Source organism: Pleuronectes platessa, chromosome 24, assembly GCF_947347685.1.
Source record: "Pleuronectes platessa chromosome 24, fPlePla1.1, whole genome shotgun sequence".
Lineage (NCBI taxonomy): Eukaryota > Metazoa > Chordata > Actinopteri > Pleuronectiformes > Pleuronectidae > Pleuronectes > Pleuronectes platessa.
Window position 1 is genome coordinate 3,682,763 of NC_070649.1, and position 16,071 is coordinate 3,698,833.

The 16,071-nt window shown below is 45.0% G+C and overlaps 1 pseudogene; it reads right to left on the reverse strand.

The window, feature by feature from the left end:
- Nucleotides 1-12,685: 12,685 nt before the first annotated feature.
- LOC128431337 (gamma-aminobutyric acid receptor subunit gamma-3-like) overlaps nt 12,686-16,071 on the reverse strand; it is a 39,672-nt pseudogene continuing 36,286 nt past the window's right edge.

Consider the following 16,071-nt stretch of genomic DNA (forward strand, 5'->3'; position numbering starts at 1 on the left):
GCCACGACTTGCAAAATGTATTATTATAGTCCTGCAGGTGTTTAAACATCCCTGAACTGCAATAGTTATATAAACATTTATAAACACTTTCCCTTGAATCTCTCACTGGTCTTGAAATGGGCTTTTTCTAGATTTTTCCATCATCCCACCTGCTTGACACATGCAAACCACCGGAGCACACAAAACCATCATGCATTCTTATTTCTGTGCTCTCCCTTTGTTCCGCACTTCTTCTCTTTTGATTATTCTCTCCTTCCAGTTGGAGCTTTGTTCATTGTTCTGTATTTAAAGCACAAACAAAGCAAATGACGTGACAGTAATGTGATACATCTTCATCAACACATTAATATACAAACGCTATCTAAGAACATTCATACGCTGTCGTCCTCCCACTCTCAAGCTCTGCGGCAGTTTAGCAATACAACTTGACATTTCTTGCCAAGATTTCACTAAAGGTGTGATTCTAACATCACACATGCACATGCATACACACACACACAAACACACACACGCACACGCACACACTCGCTCTTTCCCAGTCACCCAACACTGACTGCATAACAACAACAACGCGGCAGCAGCTTCCCGGTAAATGACATGACACAAGACTTCACCTCCACATCTGCCATCTGCGGTTACACGTCTTCAGCTGACGGCCGTGATCAGCGGCTGAAAAGGCCGACGCATGTACACATGTGCACACAGATGATTCACCTCACACACACACACACACACACACACACACACACACACACACACACGTCCTCTGCTGTTAAACAAGTGACGAGAACATCCGGCGTGAACGGGCAACAATGACTTTTTAATTACAGCTTCTTTTGAGGATTTCCACCTGCTTCCACATACGCCTGCTGGATTTGCAGACACACACCCAGCCACACACAGACACACACAGGCACACACACAGGCACATGCTAGGCTCATGTTGATGTGTCGATTTCGTTGCTTTAACATTTATACACAAGCAACTGTGGGAAGAGGAGAAAGAAAAGGCTGAATACGCGTCTGATTGGGTTATAAATACTCTCAGTGTAGTCTCTGCCTCGTAAGTGCACAGCAGTGTTTGTTTGTGGCATTGGCGGGGCGGGGGGGGGGGGGTGTTTGGTGTGCATGTGGATATATATACGTGTATGTGTGTGTGGGTGTGTGTGTGTGTGTGATGGAGATATAGTGAGACAGAAAGAGAGAAAGGCAGAGTGTGCATTCAGAAAAAATTCCATCCGGAGTGTCTCCAGCTCGCAGGGATGAAGCCTGAATATTTTATTTGACTCGAGCTCAAAAGGAGACATGGTGGAGGGGGTGAGAAAAGAGAAGCAAGAGAAAGAGAAAGTGTCTCCAGCTTCTGAAAGAGCCGGTGTGTTTAAAGCTCCTCTACTTGACATGATTGCACCCTTCACTCTCACGTGTATGGGTTTTGTGTCGTCAGGCCAATTAGGCAGTCGAGTGTCTGCAATGACGGCTTTAAGAAAACACTCCAATCAATACCATGGGCATTTCAGCCCCTCATCTCTGTGCAGGAGAGAAAAGGGGTTGATTCTGACAAACATATCAACCTGTGCATTGGACAAACACTGTGGTCGCGGCCATGTTGACTCTCCTGTGGATGGACAGAGTAAAGGGGGAGGAGTCCTCAAGTAAAGGAAGGGCAGGGTTCACTTATTGAGTGGAGGTCTTTCTGTGTGGAGTCCAGGGACGTCAGTGGAAGTTGCTCTGCACGTTTTCCGCCCTGGTGTTGTTTCTCACAAGTGACGGATGCAAAACTGAATAAAACTAAATGAATACAAATGTCAGTAACTGACAACAGGTGAATTTGCTCTGTAAAAGACCAGAGGTACAGATTTAGTGCTGCAAAAGTAAATTAACTACTCAAACCACTCCCTGGTTCAATATCCTCTTCCAACAGATTTAGTCTCTGTCTGTCCTCGTTCACGTCGTCTCTGCAGCGTGTCCCACAGGGAGTGAGACACAAGTTCATCTTCCTCCCACACCCCTCATCTTCCACTGAATGAGTTTCCTGGTGCATGCTGGGAGAAGCTCTCACCCCCTCATGACTCTGACAACGACAAGTCGTAAAGGTATATTCACAGAGTCAGTCCGGGGCGAATCCAAACCTGTGATCACCTTCCAACGCCTGAAATTAAGTTTCTTTGCCCCTGACTTCCTCAAACCGTTTCTGTTATTAGATAAAAAAACTTGCTACAAAATTTAAAAGCTTCTTCATATCTATATCGAGGAGAAACCAGGTGTGTTTTTGACTCAATTCCACTTCCTGGCCCAGATGTTGCTGCTCTGAACGTTGCACCTCTGGCATCTGGCGTCTGGCCTCGTCCTCTCCCGACTCCTGAGAGCTTCCTCACTCGGCGGCAGCTGCCAGAAGATTGGTGCTGATTCTGCCTCAGGTTTGTTCTTTTTTGTTGTTGTATTTTCTTAAATGGAAATAAAAAACTCACGCACGGCGAGAGACACCGCTGCGTCTGGATTGGCATTCCACCTGGCTCCATTTCTAAAGGCAAAGACAGATGATGGCTTGTAGCCGAGGTCGGGGGTGAGGACTGAAAACCTTTTGTTTGTTTTCCCCCCGCCTCACATCTCGTATCCATCAACACACCCACCGGTCCGGCTGGCGTGGGGCTTCTCAAGGTCTTTTGTGTGATTCAGATGAAAGCAAACCAACGTGAGTGCTTAGAATCCTTTTAGTCCACCGCCCATAAAGAACATGAAGTGTGTGAATACACGGCGGGTCAGTGCCAGGTAGGAGCCGATCGCAGTTTGTCCTCTTTTGTTATTATTCTACAACACGATCACACAATCTGCCAGTTTGGACCTGAACTCCAAAGGGATCTGTGGTTTGGAGAAGAAAAAGCTATGTTGTGAAACCAGCCAAGCAGCTAAAACACAAACCGAGAGTGGTACCAGAAATATCCCAACAGCCGACCTCGGGAGTGTGCGGGCCCGGTGGTGACAGCTGGTGGACGTGCTGATTGGGCCTCAGGTTCCCACTTTGCTGAGCCGCCGCAGATGTTTGGACGACGGCTGCTCATTTCTCTTAATCACTCGGCGATAATGAGCGTGATGGTCCGAGGATTTCCCCCGAGCCGTGGTTCTGTGTAGACAGTGAAACAGAAAGAATGCCGCTCTGCTTTTTCTGGATGTTTATCCATCCGGCAAGATTTTGTGTTTGGTCTGTTTTGCATCAAAACAAGACATTCTCATTATTATATCTTTATATCCAATTCTCAATGGCTGATCTGCACAAGTGTCGACGGAAACACAGGTTCATCTGTGAGGAAGAAGAGTTCACATTTCATCTGTGAGGAAGAAGAAGAGTTATCATTTCATCTGTGAGGAAGAAGAAGAGTTATCATTTCATCTGTGTGGAGGAAGAAGAGTTCACATTTCATCTGTGAGGAAGAAGAAGAGTTGAACTTTCATCTGTGAGGAGGAAGAAGAGTTCACATTTCATCTGTGAGGAGGAAGAAGAGTTCACATTTCATCTGTGAGGAAGAAGAGTTCACATTTCATTGATGAGGAAGAAGAAGAGTTCATATTTCATCTGTGAGGAAGAAAAAGAGTTCATATTTCATCTGTGAGGTAGAAAAAGAGTTCATATTTCATCTGTGAGGAGGAAGAAGAGTTCACATTTCATCTGTGAGGAGGAAGAAGAGCTCACATTTCATCTGTGAGGAGGAAGAAGAGCTCACATTTCATCTGTGAGGAAGAAGAAGAGTTCACATTTCATTTGTGAGGAAGAAGAGTTCACATTTCATCTGTGAGGAGGAAGAAGAGTTATCATTTTATATGTGAGGAAGAAGAAGAGTTCACATTTCATCTGTGAGGAAGAAGAAGAGTTCACATTTCATCTGTGAGGAAGAAGAAGAGTTCACATTTCATCTGTGAGGAAGAAGAGTTCACAATTTCAGCTGAATTGCTCGAAAATCAATACTTGGCGACAATCTCTCCTCCCCCCCGCCTTTGCAAACTCCATATGCCCCCTCACCCCCTGTCTGTTTGGCAGCAGTCACTGTGCCTTGTCGATGCAGATCAGCCTTAAATGGTTTGATTGTTAAATGCGTGTGCTTGTTAAAGTGGAGTCGGGGCAGGGAAGCAGGAGAAGGTAAACTTAGAAAACTTTTTAACCACAGCCCAGGAGCTGGTTTTAATGGTTTTTCTGCCGTGTTCACGACTGTTTTATATGGAAAGGTAGAAAAACACATTGTTAAAGCTGCACTTGGCAATAAATGTGAGATTTATGTTGCATATTAGTGTCTTTCATCTCGCCCATGACTTTAATGGTTCGTTCACTAGCCTCTCTCTATACGTCTATCGTCCTAGATACCTGGAGGATCCGTCTGATTTATATTTTGAATTGGAAAGTTTTCCTTTGGGCCGACGAAGTTCAGTCTCTGGGAATCTTCTCTTTACTTTAGGCACCGAGTCAGAAGCAGGATTTATTTTAAATAAAGTTGTCATTGTGCGTCTTTCTGTCTTTCTGCTCTGCTGAGTTGTAAACATTTCCGCATATGGTTGAAAACCTCGCCAACTAATCGATTTCCCCAGAGTTTCCATTAAATGAAAAAGCTCAGATGAGGCTCACATGTCTTGCGGGTTGGACACAGGCCTTTATTCCACAATCCAATTTGCAACCATAATGAAAAGGAAACACTCTTGTTTTAATATTTGGGGGAAACTCTTCAGAACATCAGTTTTATTGAGTCAGGCAGAGATTGTTGTTCCCTCCATCCCCATCACAGTGTTCTGCTGCTTCACGCTGATTTTCTGAAGTGTTGCTTTCATCTGTTTGACTTTCATATTTATCCCTGATTAACAATTAAACACATTCTCAGCTCAGATTCAAAATCAGAGTTTTTAAAGCAGCGTCCTTCTTCCTGCGTCGCCCTCGGCTGCTTCCTGCTCATAAGGAGAAGTAATAAATGAAAACGTCTGAAACCCCCCCGACCGTCCCCCTGCAACACGTTAAGATTCAGGTTGAGTAGAAAGGTATTTTTTAAATTTTTCATGCCTCATATAGTTCTGAAATTGCTGTGAAGTTTCCATTAACGCCGGCAGATATATATACGACAACAAGCGCTCATGCAGTAAACTACACACACACACACACACACACACACACACACACACACACACGCAGCAGTTTACGGCATTGATTGTGGATAAGGGATATATTCTTCATCTTTCATTCCTGTGTTGTGAAGCGGACACACTCCACCAGCAGCTCCTGGGTTCTTCCACTGCTGCAACTCAAAACCACTCCAGTGGAAAACACAGCAACACACTGCGGCTGCACAACTTCCCAGCAACTTGCTACTGGTAAATAATTAAAGCTGGAGATGGATGAACCAGACCACCGGTGTCATTTCTGTTGTTTTGGAGAATCCTTAAAGCAGCGTGCGTTCAGAGAAGTGGCGGCTAATCAATACATTGTCATGAGGCACCAGCAACAGGGGTTTCACTTATTATGATTTATGATGTTTAATAATTTATTTCTAAACTAAAAAACCCTGTAACTTAGCTTCGCTTCACTTTATCAGGATAATTTTTGGCCAGGACAATATTAAGATGTTTTGTATTTGATTGCATAATTGCAGATGTGACATTTACTCTAAAACTGTTCAAATCTGTTAGGCTGAAATGAAATCGCATTTATTTTAGTTTAGTTTCATAAATTGTAGAAAGTATTTAACATTCAACTGGATTTTTGAACAAGCAACTTTTTCCTGTCCACTGTGTTTTTGCTTTATGCATATAGAACTGTCCCTTGGTCACCAGGACATGTCATAGGCTCACATCTCAGAAGGTCTGAATGTTCCTGTCGGGCCTACAAGCTGAAACAACAGCCAGGCTTTAGTTTAGAAGTTGTGTTCATTGTAGAGTGATGGTTAATCTCCTTTGTGTTGTGATTTCATCTGTTTATCGTGTTAGAGACGAGCAGCAGCCAGTGGCTGACCAGTTTCCAAAAGTCAGTTAATTGCATCACCTTTATTAACGCTCCAAATGTGTGCGATGGTTTTTCTTTGTGTTGTCACGTTCCTGCTTCTGCTGCTTCTGCTGCAGGGGAGATAAACTCAGATGGTTCAGAGAGCGAGAACTGATAATGACCCCGGCCTGATTTTGTTCCCATTATCATGAGGAAGGTTCATATCAGTGCATCATGAATCTGGGCAGCCGGCAGAGACGCGTGCCACAGCCCTATCTCGCCCTATGTCGCTCTATCTCGCCCAATTCTCACACTCATTCCAAGTGTGTGTACTTTCTTATCAGGAAGTTGTGAGAATAAATTAACATGCTTCAGGTAGCAGACACACACAGGGCCGTGTAAAACCATGATACATGTCATGGGACAATAGAACAATTATACATATTGTTTATTTTCTTGTGTTTATAAGTAACATTCTTTACAAACTTAGATTTTGTTCCATGCTCGAGTGAATAAAGGGAGAAAAGTATTTTTGAATAGGGCTAAAATCCATCAATACTCCAAATGGTGCCACAGTGTTAAAACCAGTGTTGAGAACCAGTCAGGAGATCTGTGATGTAGCTGTGATTCCAGAGCCGACCAGTATCTTAAAATCTAATCTGAAGTGTACCAGTGAGGTGACGCTGGGAGGTAATGTAATAATGCAAGATAAGATAATATGAACCTTAAAAGCTTGTGTAGTAGCTGCTGCTTCACTGCACTTCAGAAAACCACCATCATAACAAAACTTCTTGCATTATTCAAATTCGCAATTGATCCTGTTGTCTGGAAGTGATCAGCTTCCACTGGGAGAATTAACAGAGAAGTGAGAAACGCCCCCGTGCACTGGTGAGACAAATATGTGAACACAATCAGCTTTTCACCGGCGCTACTTCCCAGGCGGTGACGCTGCCTGAGGAAGCACCGCCACACCTGAGAGCCCTTTGTTTTCAAAGTGGCTGCGGCGCCTCCTCAGCCAACACCGGCACGGAGACGTGGCAGGAACACTGAGATGTTCCCAAACGTGTGTGTGTGCTCGACAAGGAGACTCACAACCGGTTGTATCGCGTCTGTCTGACACTGGTGCCTTGATACGTCGAGCTGAGGAGTCACTTCCAGTCTCTGGTTTGTCATGGACCGTTTGGTTAATGTGCAGGAAGGACAGACACACACACACACACACACACACACACACACTAACCTGCAGTATTTATTGTCACCGTATATCTGTCAGACCGACTCATATCTCAGGATCATTAATTGTTCATAAAGTGAACTACATCACCAATGCACAACTACCCAACACATAGTGTGTCTGTCTGTCTGTGTGTGTGTGTGTGTGTGTGTGTGTGTGTGTGTGTGTGTGTGTGTGTGTGTGTGTGTGTGTGTGTGTGTGTGTGTGTGTGTGTTTGTGTATCTGGGGTTGTACTTTAATCTTGTGTGTGTGTGGGGGGGGGGGGGGGGGGGGGGGGTCCATCTCACCTGTCAGCCTCTTATTTATATCCTCCTCAGCTGAAGTGGGTGATTTAAAGCTTTATTTTTTTGTGACCCTGGGTTTTACCTCTCAGGCAACAGCTGAGCCTTCCTGTCCTCCTGCTGGAGGTCACTGGAGTGGTCCTCCTCCTGAGAGACAGGATCCAACTCAATTTAAACAGATCCTCAGTCAAAGAAAAGGCAGTAAAGGACAGTTATTATATGATATAGAAGGACAAGCATCATTTATTGTGTTTAAAGGTTCGTTTTTTACACTGGAAATAGGAGTTTGAAGTTTTTGCTGACAGATAAGTTGACTCTCAGCTCGTAGAAGGATTGTGAAACTCCTCACGTACACACGATGAAGGTATAGTATAATCTCAGTCTGACAGTCGCAGAGGGACAGTGGGAAGTTCAGGAAACAGGCACCACATTTTATAAATACACTTCATGTGTGTTTTTAATGTGTAAAGGCAAAGAAATATAGTTAATATTCCAAATATGACACAGCTAAGTAAAACTCATGAATATTTACAAAATGCTCCAATTAGACCTTGAAGGCAAGTATCTTAAAAAATGAATGCAGCTTCCATTTTTAGGAATCTGAAAAATAAACACTTAAATATAATATTATGTAATATAATTTGGTTCTTGTGCGAGTTTGATACACACCAGGTCTGCATTGGTATGCGTTGCCTCCAGGAAATAGCCATGCCCCTTGACCTCTGAAGTCCAACGAGACAAAACCTTAAAGTTCCTCCCGCCCACTTGTCTTCGTCTGTTACCGAACCAGCTGCCGGCCACGTCAATGGAAGAGCTGCATCGTCTCATGGTGTTCCAGACCTAACCGGGAACTGTGATAAGTGTAGGTGGCTTGAGGCCGAGCGGTGGGATGCGTGGTTTTCAACTCCCTGCTGAAACCGTTTAGTCGCACAAAAACAAACACACACAACTGGACCCGGCTGCTGCTGCTGCTGCCGGAGCCACTGAGCAGAGCGCTCGGGGGCTCGGGGGGGCTCGGGGGGGCTCGGGGGGGCTCGGGGGGGCCTCACAGGATCAGGCTGTGCAGCCGGCTTCAGGCAGGGAGCTGTGAACCGGTGGATTTCACTCCTGTTGTTGTTTTCTTACGCTTTTTTCAACTTGTTGTTTTGGTTTAATGTCTGGATAGTGGGAGGAATCTGAGCTGCATCGTCCATCTTTATTTCCTCTCGGTGTTCAGGACTCTTCTCAGACCGGAGCTCCTCAATTTGAAAATGTACAAAATACTTTAAGGCCTTCGATTCTCTTTTCCCCCTCTTATCAGCATTAACATGAAAAGAATCATACACAATTGAATCCTGATTTGTTAACTAATAGGTGATACACACATCTAGTAATTCAACACATCTGTTCATACCCAGAGAACCCTGCTGCTATACACACACACACACACACACACACACACACACACACACACACACACACACACACACACACACACACACCAGAGAGTTCCTTCTCACTGAGGCATGCATAAACACATGCTGTATGAATTTATGTATACACACACACACACACACACACACTCACACACACACATTTTCTCAGGTGTGGTGTCCATTCTTGTTGTGAGTAAAGCTGTCGCCTCGCTCTACACACACACACACACACACACACACACACCCTGACAGCTCGGCTCTCCACCGTCTTCCTCACCACCTCCACCATGTTGCCTTCCTGCTTATCGGAGGTGGAGCTCTGTGCTGTGTCGTCCTCCCTTCGACTCTCTTTGCCTGGAACTGGGTCACCGGACTCGGGGTGAAGCAGTGATGTGCTCATGCATCCGTCAGTGGAGAGTTGTGTCATTGTTGTCAGGGCAGAGCGCCTGAAGACAACTGGAAGGGATTCTGTCTGAGCTCAGTCTGTGGAGAGCTGCAGTTATCGAGTCCGGTTCTTCACCCCTCAGCTCCTGGATTCTGGACTTGGTAGAACCCGGGAAAAACTAACTTGGACTCATTTGAACTTGAGGGAAAAAGTTGGTTAACTTCCACTTTGTCTCTGCAGGAAAAACTCATTACATGGAAGATTAAATTATATATCTGGCTGAGAGCTGTAATTATCAAGTTAAACCAATAGACTGGTCAATAACAATGGAGGCGGGGGGGGGGGAATTAATGTGGGATTTTACCAGTGTTGTATTTATTTTACATTCAGTATTTAATACATAATTTTACCTCTGCTACCTTCGAGTCTGTCCCTCTTTCTGGGGTTTGTCCCGTTTAGCCCTGAGAGATATACTTTCTTTTATCTTGTGCATTTGAGATAATGTCTTATGAAACATAAGATAAGAAAGAATCATCCAAATACTTGACCTGGCAGCTTAAGACACGATGCTGGTCCTGAAGGCTCAACAACACAGGAAGATTCATTCTCTCAGAGAGTTTCATCCTCACACAAGAAGACTTCACAGTAGCGCTTGACAAAAAAACGTTATTTATTAATATAAGCAATGTACCACGCACTAGAAAAAAGATACTTATTGTCACTCTAGATCCTGATTTCATAAAATATGTTCCTTTGGAGTGCTGATCCAGGATCAGGGTGGCTTTTCTCTGTGTGCAGCCCCGCCCTACAGGGACCAGACTTTTTGGTGTAACTCGGAGATTAGGTCTCCCGGTTCCAGTTCGTTACGCTCGCCAGCGCTGATCCTGGGTCAGCACTCGGATTCCTAACACAGGTCCCAGTCAGTTGAAACACACGGGTGATTTTCATCAAGACGTAGAAAATAGTGATTTTTGTTTTATTGAAGTATCTCAACAGACGAAGACACTTATAAAGTGTAGTAGAAATATCAGAGGTGAGGAGAGTTTACTGCTGTGTGGGCAAAGCTCGGGTCCGTTCAGTCAGCTCGTGGATATATAGACGGACAGATAGATAGATAGATAGAAAGATCTAATGTCAGAATACTAATGAAATTTCACTGTCTCACAGGAGCTAATATATTAAATCAGCAGAGTAAGTAATGGCCCACAGGGTAACAGCCCTTCTGCTGAATCTCCAGCGTCACTCGAGGCAATTTGATTTGTAATTACAAACCTCTGGACACGACACAAATGGGTCTGGAGGCCTTATGAATATGTAGCAGCCCTAAATATAAACTCATTTAGAGGCTCGAGCTGACTGACCTGGAACCAGTAGGACTCCGGCCTCGCTACCGGCCCTAACATACATTCCATAGATAACTGTATGAAAATAGAAACATTAATTAGATACATCTTACGTAAAAGCTTTTTCTCTGAACATACAAATACTGGGGTGGGGTCGGGGGGGAGTCGTTTTTTTTGTGTGTGTTTGTGTCGGGGAGGAGAAGGAGGGGGAGGGGGGGGGTTGATTGTTCTACAAAGCCAAACGACTGCAAAAAACACCAAATAACAGTAAACAAAACGCAGTCGGTACCGTCCCTACCTGTGTGTGTCTGTGTGTGTGCGTCTTTGCAACTTTACGTGTTTGAGGAAAGGGAGGGGGGGGGGATGGTGAGTCAGCAACGATGTATGTATGGAGCTTATGGAGTATCACAATATATAGAACCGACTTTCCAGCACCTGTGTTCGCACTTCAGATCAGGAATCTCTTTCTCCAGCTCCACATGTGAAACTGGATGGAATGACTCTAATGCTAAATAAACAGGCCATTTGCTGTATGTGTGTGTTTGTGTGTGTTTGTGTGTGTTTGTGTGCGCTTTGGGGCTCAAATGGCTCGCGGCCAAAACTAATGTTTATCCAGCTCGTTTGTTCCCGAACATATTTTGTACTCAAAAAACGTTTTTCAATGCGAACAATTATTTTCGTGGTTACCCAGAATTACATCATGTGCCCCTGAAAACCAAAGCATTGAAGGAATAGCTCATCGCTAATGGGTAATATGCTTATGTAATTGAAAGTTATTTACTTTAGTTGATGCAGTTTTTATACTTTTTGATGGGTTTTTATACAGATTCTTTGTGTATTTAATGTGTAAAGTATTGACCTTAATAGGTAACAACTGACCCTTCTATACTAAGGACTCTAGTGCTGAGAATATATGCTGACGTCATCAAGACAAAAAGTAAACAAGTTCCAAGTTTGTGAAAACTTTGGGAAAGGTTAAATTACAAATCAGAGTGGCTCAGGCCACTAGTTGGCAAATTACAGCCGGTGCATTTCTCCAAATGTCAACCTATTCCTTCAAGCTCAACACATGGGTCTGATACACAACAGGATAAATCATCACACAATAAATAAGAGTAAAAGTGTGCAAAGTATAAATATGAAACTGTTTTGTCATATTGCATGAACCCTAATCTACATAATTCGCCTGGAGATGAGATTATCATGTTAAGTATTCGACTGTTATGTATTCATGTGGTTCTGATACATTTTGGCGTGAGAGGATCTGACCCAGCAGTCGGTAAAAAACACAGAATCTTCTTGGCGTCTACTGTAAAATGCATCGTCTGGTCACAAAGCATCATGAACACAAGCTCACCGACTCAGGAAACAAGATTCTACCAGACGACCACGGCCCCTAACTCATACTGAACAATCAACACCTGATGTGGGACTACTTCCAATAACGAGAAGAAGAAGAAGAATAAAGAAAACGTTACCATTGTTCGGAGGGAGAACTAAATCTAGGGAACAACAACAAAACCCAATGTGCTACAGAATGAGCGCTGAGTGTTACTTTGACACATTTCCGGTTGGTGAGAAGTTTGAGAAGTTTGTTCCGGGTTCGATTCCCCAAAGAATAAACAGCTGGGCATGCAGCGGTGTGACGGATGAGGTAATAAAGATGATGAAGGGAACTCTGAAGCTGCGTCTCTCAGTGCGGCACCCTGTTTAAAGAAGGCACTATGGGTGCTTCGCCGTCTCGTCCAACCAAGGTTCAGCAACGCAACCCCCCCCCCCGGTCCCCCCCCCCCGGTCCCCGACGTCACAGCTGTCTTGTTGTTTGGTTTCCGTTCAAGTTAGTGTTGACGGGCTCGTGGTTCCGCTGCTGAGCATTTGGTTCTCCTCGCTTTGCAGTGGCTCAAAAGTATCGTTGCCTCTCCACCAATCCTGAGGCAGCGTGTGTCTTCCACGCCCCCCCCTCCTCCTCCTCCCCGCAGAGTGGATCCCCCCCCTCACTTCCTCTTCCACGCTTAGTTTTGACCTCTCATCACGGGTTCAGCAAAGGGGCTCGCGGCTCGTGGCCCGTGAGCGACTAGAGGTAGAGGTAGCTGACCCAGTAGACGATGTTGAAGAGCAGGAAGGACGTGGGGAAGAACACCCGGGAGTAGGAGTCCAGCTCGCCGATGTTCACGTGGATCCGCCCCTTTCCTCCAGCCGCCTTCTTTACACTCCTCGTAGCAGCAGAAGAAGCTCTTGCAGTCCTTCCCGTCCAGGCACTCGTACAGGCAGTTGTCGTCGTAGTCGTGCCAGAAGAGGGAGTTGCCCATGGGCATCATGGTGCGGGGGTTGTGACTCATGTTGAAAGACGAGTAGGCCTGTTGGGCGAGATGGGGAAACAGTGTTATGGAAGCAGTTGGAAGATTTAGCTTCAGCAACAGCTTTGATTTTCTCAGAGAATCACAGACAGGGTCAGAGGTCAGCGGACGAGTTCTGTGATGGTTTCATCTCACACTTATATTCTCCGAACACACTCCACAGTCAGGCTGCGGTGCAACAGGGCAGGCTGAGCATTTCATTTATATTAAATGAGCCATAATATTGTTAAATGATAGTTGACAGGCCGAGTCTCACGAACCTATGAACCATATGATAACAGGAATAATTGTTTTTTCCCTGATTTGTTATCACATATTGCAGCTGGAGCCGGATTCCTGTTAGTGCTGAGCAAGTCCTCCAGAGAAGATTCATTATGTGACTTCCCCCCCGACGCCTGTGAAGCCGTGTGGGACAATCTAATTGGGGTAAAATCACCACACACGGTTTTCCCAGTCCCTCCACTCTGCTCTGAAAGGACGAGTGGAGGAGAGAGAGAGAGAGAGAAAATTCGATGTGAGAAAGAGAAGTCACTGAGTGGGTGGCACAAAGGGGCTACATCGATGGGGGGTAGGAGTGTGTGTGTGTGTGTGTGTGTGTGTATTGGGGGGGGGGGGGGGGGGGGGGGGGGGGGGGGGTATGAGGCTTCCCCATAGATAGTCGAGGCCAGAATACAGCAGCGAGCCAGTTGTGCAGCGAACGGGGGAAGTAACACAACTCATCTGTACAAAAAAATAACCTTCTACACTGGGAGGAAACAATGGAAAGAGCGGGGGGGGGGGGGGGGGGGGGGGGGGGGTCTGGAGAGAGAGAGAACGAGAGAGAGAAAAATGACAAATGCCATTCCAGCGTGCACAGCAGGTTAACGCCCACACTGAGCACGAGGCTCTCACTCAGGAACCACTGCTGGTGAATAAAAAGATTCCTGTCGAATGCACATACAGACGACATGTGTGTAACACACTGTGCAGTATGTGTGTGTGTGTGTGTGTGTGTGTGTGTGTGTTGACACCCTATGGATTCAATCGATGTGTGTTTCTGAAGGCTGGTATTATTAGACCCAACATGCCGATGGCCTACATTCAATTGTTGCCGTTATTTCATCTTGGTTCGCACAACCACAGGGACACAAATGTTCTCATGTCTCTGTTCTCATCCGTCTGTCCCTTTTTTGTAGTTCCCTCCCTGCGTGACGGAGACACAACATGCCTGTTTGTGTTGTCCGTGTCCCTCTTTGGTCATTCTGCTGTTTTTGTGTGTCTCTGTTGGTAATTGGCTTCTCTTTGTAGTCGTCTCGTGTGGGTTTGCGTCACGTTTGTGCGTCTTTGCAGTTGTTCTGAGTGTCTTGGTGATTATTTTTGTGTCTTTAAGTAAATGGGTTACATCTCGTTTGTGTTTGTGTGTAGTATCTGAATCCCTGCGGTTGTTTTGTATCTTTGCAGTTGGATGTGTTTCCGGTGGTTTGTGTCTCTTAATTGTTGAGACGCTGCTGTCGTTTGTGTGTGAAGTGAGAAACCTCCGACATGTGAAGCGAGGCCTGTTCATTTTTCCATGTTGCTCCATTAATGAGATCATTAGATAGAAGACACTGATGAAAGCTCCGTGCTCTACAGTCTGTTTCATGCAGCGTGCTCAAAGAGGAACTCTGGCCGTGGCGGAGGTGGATGTTAACATAAATAACACACAACTGCCCATTACTCACACGCTCACAACCGGGGCTTACCATTCTCTGCATCCTGGGGGGGGGTCTGCGTATACTGTAGGAGTAGTAGTTGAGCATGGCGTACTCGATCATGGCGGCGAAGACGAACAGGAAGCAGACGGTGACGAAGAGGTCCATGGCCGTCACGTAGGACACCCGGGGGAGAGAGTTCCTGGCCACCGTGCTCAGGGTGGTCATCGTCAGCACCGTGGTGATACCTGGGGGAGAAGGGAGTGAACAGATCTGTGGTCAGTGCCGGGGCGACCCAGGCTGAAGTTGATGATTATATAACATGTGGGAAGGAGGTTTATTAATCACGTGAATAATGTATAAGGGGTATTCTGGGTAGATGTCCCCGTTCTGGCATCAATCCCGTCTTCTATTAAACACCCACAGGGGGGGTTCGTCGCTCGTGTGGAACAGCAGGATCGTTATAATACTCAAATGATTATATTTTTCTTTTTCCAGTGGAGCCACTTTTCAATAAGGAGGCAAAACCTGACACCTCATCATGACTGAAACATGACTCAGCACTGATAAGGCTGAAGCTGTGCAGACACGTTCAAAAAGTAAAAACCTGTTTTACTGGAAATCTTAAAAAGTTTTTCAAAAATATCATTGTTTCTCAAGGATTTTAAGATAATAGAAACAGGTTCTTTTGTTTGATGTTGTTTGTTTGGAAAGATGACAATAACAAAACTGACAGCAGTCAAAACCTTCCCCTGAAACAATAACAAATCTTTCTTTCTTTCTCTCTTTTACAAAGGAATCAAAAGATATTTCCCTCTTTTCAGATTTTAATTTAATTCTTTATAAAGTGAGTGAAAGAATCTGTTATTTCAGATTGTAGACGCAAGATCACATTTCCATAAACAGTGAAATCCTCTTTCTTTTAATTTCTCTGGACAATAATGAGAAAAGTTAAGTTTCTGCTGTAGAGTAGAGCTTTTATATTTAAGGTAGTACTTGTGAAAAGCACCTAGAACTAAAAATGGCAAACTTTGTTTTTCTCTCCTCACTTAACAAGATCAATATTGTATTTTGTGTAAAAGAGAAAACAAAGTAATTTAAAGTTGAGAATGAGTTTTGTGCGATGACCATTAATATAAGTTTACAGTACAGTTCACATCTTTTAATCTCGTGTCTCATGGACACAACATGTCCTGTAACGTGTTGGACGTGTGAAGCCTCATTAAGACTGATGCACAGACTGGGGGTCATTAGTGTGTCTCTGGAGAGGAGCGTCTCCCGTCCGTCTACTTGTCTTCCAGTGACAGTGATGACTGATGGAGCCGAGGCCGCGTCTCTCACATTATCTCAACTTCTGTGTCGTGAAAACCCACAAAACCATTTGGGGAAAGTGTAATGGGCCGAGTTGGGAATGAACTCAGGGAGACGCCTGT